The sequence below is a fragment of the Brassica oleracea genome, chromosome C2, assembly GCF_000695525.1.
Source record: "Brassica oleracea var. oleracea cultivar TO1000 chromosome C2, BOL, whole genome shotgun sequence".
NCBI lineage: Eukaryota > Viridiplantae > Streptophyta > Magnoliopsida > Brassicales > Brassicaceae > Brassica > Brassica oleracea.
The window spans coordinates 26,771,368-26,777,175 of record NC_027749.1 but is presented as its reverse complement, the minus strand read 5'-3'; the positions used below and the strand labels follow the sequence as shown (position 1 = coordinate 26,777,175).

At 32.7% G+C, this 5,808-nt stretch overlaps 1 long non-coding RNA gene across 1 annotated transcript; it reads left to right on the top strand.

Annotated features, from left to right (window-relative positions):
* The first annotated feature begins 2,217 nt into the window (after window positions 1-2,217).
* On the top strand, window positions 2,218-3,490 carry LOC106325919. Its single transcript, XR_001267093.1, has 4 exons — window positions 2,218-2,346; window positions 2,440-2,555; window positions 2,704-2,896; window positions 2,982-3,490. It is a non-coding gene; the product is annotated as an uncharacterized LOC106325919 (long non-coding RNA).
* Window positions 3,491-5,808: the final 2,318 nt, after the last annotated feature.

Below are 5,808 nucleotides of genomic sequence, written 5' to 3'. Positions count from 1 at the left end.
CTAAAATCTCGTACTGAATCTCACTCTAGAACCAATAACATATTCAGATTTTCCATTTGGGACGAATTATGTTTCAAATCCTTTAGAGTGAGATCTTAATTTGGGGTTTGCTTAAAGAAATCACATATTGTGAACTTGTTTGATGATTCATCACCCATGATGGTTTCCTTTATTTTCTTGACATGCTATATGTGAAAAACTTCTGGTTTTTCAACATTTCACAATAATGTCAATAACATTATTGGAGATGACTATATATCAGTAAACTTCAGGTTTACCACTCATTTATAATTTTGCCATCTTTTTCCTATGCATGTCTTTTCATAATAAACTCTTCTAGAGCCAATAATATATTTATATTACTAGATACTATACTTACTTAATTTGAGAGAAGAAAGATATTTGTTACCTTTAGTAGTCATGACGATGACCCAATACCTGTCAGGTATATTTATCTCCATCCTAAATCTCAAAATCTTATTCAGGAAGTTAATTATCATATCATATCGATATTTTATTTTCATTTTCTGGACCAACCAGAAAATCTGAATCATCAAGATGAGTATTCAAGCTATGAAAAATGGTTCGGGCTCATAAGAGACGAAGTTTAATATACTTCCTTTCTCTTTTTCTTTTTGATTCTTGATAAAGATCGGCTAAATATTTGGCGTACGACAACTAGGTACCCAATTTTCTTTCTGGCCGTATCTATAGCAAACTTTTTTTGTTTGCCTTTTATCACCCGACCACTTTCATTTTTCGTGGAAGTTCTAATTATTTCATATGGAATCTTCTTCCTCGTCCACTTCATTCCACGACCATGATAGCGGCTTCTACCGCATCCACACCCTTGTCCTTTTCAAGAAGGACCGACTTGATGGTTTAGTATCATGAGTTTCTTTTCTTTTCAATTCTCACGGAGGATTTACATCAACTCCAACAATTTGGTGAATCCTTTCTTTCAAGGATTTGATTATTCAAAGATCTTCTAGATCTTTCTCATGATACACCTCATCTTATAAACCATCATTAAAGTGGTGTAAATTATCATGGCTTTATCTTTTCCTTATCCGATATAGTTTCAACTTATCGATGATTTCTCTAAGTTCATTTTCTCTCAGGTGCATCTTTGCACCCACTGCCCAAGTCTTAAAATTATTTCTCGTAATATTAAGGGCATTTTCTTTGAGCTTTGTCAAATTTGACATGATAACCGTATTCATAGAATAATAATATATTAAGACGGAAATTTAAATGCATAATTTAAATGCATAAATTAAAGGCATAAAATAAAAACATAACTTAAATTGCAGAAATTTAAATAGCATAAATAAAATTGGAGGCTTAGCCTACCACATGATCCGAGGAGTCTTAGACTACCATATTGATCATTTTTCAAAGTCCGAGGAGACATTGTCTACCATTTTGACTTTTACTTATTTCAAGGTCCGAGGAAACTTAGTCTGCCATTTTTGACATTTATTTTTTATTTTTATTCACGGAGGCAACGCCTACCACGTGTTTCTCTGATCGTGAAGGCATAGCCTACCATAACGATCAGTCGGGAAGGCAACGCCAATCATCCCGAAAATAAACGGAGAAGACCTAGTCTCTCACTCCGGAACAATAATAAAATTAAAATAAATTAAGTATATTGAAACACATAAATTTAAACATTACCTCGACTGGTTTAAGAACTTTCGGATTGATAAACCTCAGTTGGCCAGAGCTTCGTGCTGATAACGTGTTATAATATAAGTAAGAAAGTATAACTGATTTATTTATTATATATTATTATTCTATTGTTTTGTGTTTGGTAAAAGAAGAAGTTGAACGTGTGAGAGAGAGAGAATAAAGAGTGAATTTTTTTTTATTGTACGTACAAAGTAAAGAGGATGAATGCTATTTATAACGCAATAGGTTGGTCTCCTATGGAGTAAATGACAAAACAAAAAGATGATGATGTACAAAATTAATTTGGAGTGGACGAGTGTCCCACGGGATTATATGGATAATCATACGTAACACATATTAATAAGTTAGATGTTTTTGTTCTTTCTCAAGTAGAGTCTAGTATTGGTCAATGGCGTTTCCCTTTGTTGATCATTATCGTGTCTCTCTTGTCTAAAGTAGTTATGGGAATTTGCATTGGAAGACACATTTTGTCTTTTATGATACCTCAACGAGGAGAAAGCCATTGTCCTTTACGAGGTTACGTAGAAGCAAAATGGATTTTCTTCTCATAATTTTCTCTCCGGAGAAAACAATTAATTCCATCTTCTTCTATTTTTGACAGCCTGATTCACACATGTAGCAAGCAAATTGTTCTACCGTATCTCATGAAAAGTATACTCGTTTGCTTGATAGATATTTCTTTTATGTTTGTTTAAGAAAGAGAGCAGTTAAGTATCTGATTGGTAATGTGGAATTGTTTATCAGGGTTCAAGTCATGATAGTTCTGAAGACAAGGAGTACGGTGTTGCAGATAGAACAAGAACAAAGACAGACGAATCTTGATACTTTCAGAGTGAAATAGAGCGAAAAGATGCTATAAGGTAATTTCTTAACTAATCTCCACATCATATATCTATGTTCAAACTTAAAGAGTGAAAACCAAATCATGAATTGGACTGGAGTTTGGTCAATATGATAAAAACAAATGCAAGATGTACATCGGATATGAATCACGCTAGGTTCATGCAGAAATCAGAATAAGAGTTATGGAACAAGGAAGAAGATGATCAAGAGATTGGAGCAAATACAGTGTTCAAAAAAGAGAGAGAAAAAGCTAAGAAGATCAGGAATAGTCTTACTAAACATGGTCATAGTTATCACCACGATCATGATCATGAAGAGGAATATGATGAGCAAAAACCAAAATGGCACAGTGAGCCAGGTTTGCCATTTACCTTAGAAAAATACATAAGCGTTAAGTTTTTGTGACATTAACGGTTTCTTTGTTTTATATCTGAACGGCACAGTGTATACACAAGCGGTGTAGCAGGTCAACCTGAGACACCGAGTCCTCCCTGAGAAACTAATTTTTGGCAATGGACAAATTTTTTTCAGTTTGTGTCTTCGGATTATACCAAACCCGTTGAACTGGAGCCATTACGAGATATCTTTCATGGACACAAGATAACGGATACTTCATATTTGATGATATGCTACCTTTCATTGTTCTGTAACCAGGAAGCTCGTATCCAGGTGTTCAAGTTTGAAAGAAACTTGAGTATCCCTAGCTATCATGTTCTGCTTCATCAATGTCGTAGGGATGCCAGCTTAAAATTCATGGATGAGTGGAAGAAAAGCACGAATCTGGTCAGAGAACACGAATCTGTTGTATTGTTATTTTTATAGCAAGAAGGTTAAGTTCCAACCCATATAAAGGGAAATAGCTGATGATGTTACAAAGATAGAGAATCTAAAGATTACAGAAACGATGGAGAGCTGAGAAAAACAAAACGGTGATGTCAGGTTTGAAGTACAAAATAACCGAATCATAAAATGAATTATATTTGATGGACAAATGCAAATGGTGCTTTATCCACCCAGCTACCAATATCTACATTTTTATTATTTAGTTTTCTTGGCTAAAACTTTGTATATGATCTCCCTAATTTGCTTTTATATGCTGTTCTTTGTTTGAGGGTTTCCTTCTTGATCGCGCACTCAATAAAACATATTTAAAACTTATATATTGTGTGAGAATATTTGTTTGCATTGTCTAATCATCCTAATTCATTTAGGGATTGTAACGAATAAACGGTTTTCTTTCTACTATGAGGCTGCAAGCAACTTAGTTTTTTTGGTCTGTAATGTCTTCAGACCTATTAATCCCATTCAGCTCCAAACTGACATATTAATTTAATCAATAGATTTTACAATACAAAGAATCATTAAAAATGCAAAACAACAAAAAGAAAAGAGTCATTGTTGGTTTGTATGATTTAAATAATAAGTTTTGGTGATGGTTTGCTTAAAAAGTTTGTTATTTAATTTGGTTTAGTCTGTTTTATTTATTTTTTATTTATAATATGTTTTCATGAACTGGTTTAGAGAATAATATTATTTTTAAGAATGGATTGATTTCGATTCAATTTTAATTAATTGGTTTTGAAACTCAATGACTCTAAAGTCAAAACAAAGTTTAAATCCGTTTGTAAGTTTTACTATTCCTACCATAAAAATTAAGTTTAATTAACTTTTAATCCATCTTACTTATCATCCTATATTTAATTTCCAAAAATAAACAAAAAACAAATTGTGAGTTCTAATTATGTTCAATTCGTTAGTCAGAAGATAATGAATAAATCCTTTTCAAAAAAAAAAAGATAATGAATAAATACAAACCATTTTTCAGTTTCAACTAATTTTATAGTTTAAAATCAATTGCAATATGTATACACAGATTTATATTCATATATAACTGCAAAAAAGTTAACTAAAATTTATAAGAAAATCCGGGCGTAGCCCGAGAAAATCCCTAGTATTGGTAAAATTATAAAATGTCTATTATAGTATGAAAGAAGTTAATATTGACACCAGTTTCACTCACACTTTCTAAATACTAAATTTTAAACTTTCACTAAATCAAAAACCCAAATATCAAAATTTGAAACCCAAATGTATATCATATTATCCGTATAATTATCATAATACCAACTAACACAATCAATATAGATCTTACATAATAAGTTTTTTTTTATGACCAAAACAACAATGAGGAGAGAAAAAGACTTTGGAAATAATGAGTTTTGAATATTTATTGCAATTCTATAGGGTGATAATCTCAGATGCTCTTAATGATGCAAAAATTATTCTGGCATACTCTTACGAATTCTGGCGTACTCTTGTCTATTCTGATACTCTTTAAGAGTGTGGTTAATGTTGAAAGTGTCTCTGACCGATTTAAATTTAAATTAATGAAATAAATTCAATTAATTAATCGAATTCTTCTTCTGTCTCTCCTCTCTCGAGGCTCCACTGCCCTCGAACCCGCCCTCAATCCTCTCTCGTCCTCGTCGTGGTGTTCTTCCGAATTCCTCGCTATCATCGAATTGCTAACTCGGTTTCTTCGTTTGGATGCTGAATCATTGAGCTATTGATTCCGTTTTGCAGGGTATGTCTCAAATCCCATCGTTTTAGAACCGTCATCCACCACTCATAGATGATTGACTCAATTCACATGGATTCCGATTTGGATATAAGATTTCATATTTGTGTATGAACTAGTCGAGGATCAGAAAGTTTGGATGGTCTGTTTATTAGGAAATTCAATAATCAACAACTGTATAATTGCATGTCGGGAATCAAAGCTGATTACAATTTGGAATTGAAGACTCGATTCGTAGTAATGGAAAATTTCTTATTCATTTGTGTATAAGGATCAGAGAGTGTGGATGGTCTGTCTATTACTCAATTGGATAATCAACAACTGTATGATTGTACGTCAGGAATGAAAGGACGATTGAATCAAAGAAAGCTGATTACTATTTGGTTTTCAGAGAAACATCTAGAACTCTGAAACTTGGGGAAACTTGGTTAGATTATACGGTCTGATTACTGAAAAAACTCTGTAACATGGTATAACGAAGTATAACTTTAATGGTTTAATTTTTTTATATTGCAGACAATGTGTCTTTTTTCGACGAACATACACTTTGATTATGATGGACATTATTCGAAGGCTGGAGATGATTATGAATGGATTCCAACCGATGCTCGTTTGTATGCTATATCCTTTAAGACATCATCATTGGAAGGGATCACTTATTCATTGTTGAAGGAGAGGATATGCAGGAAGAT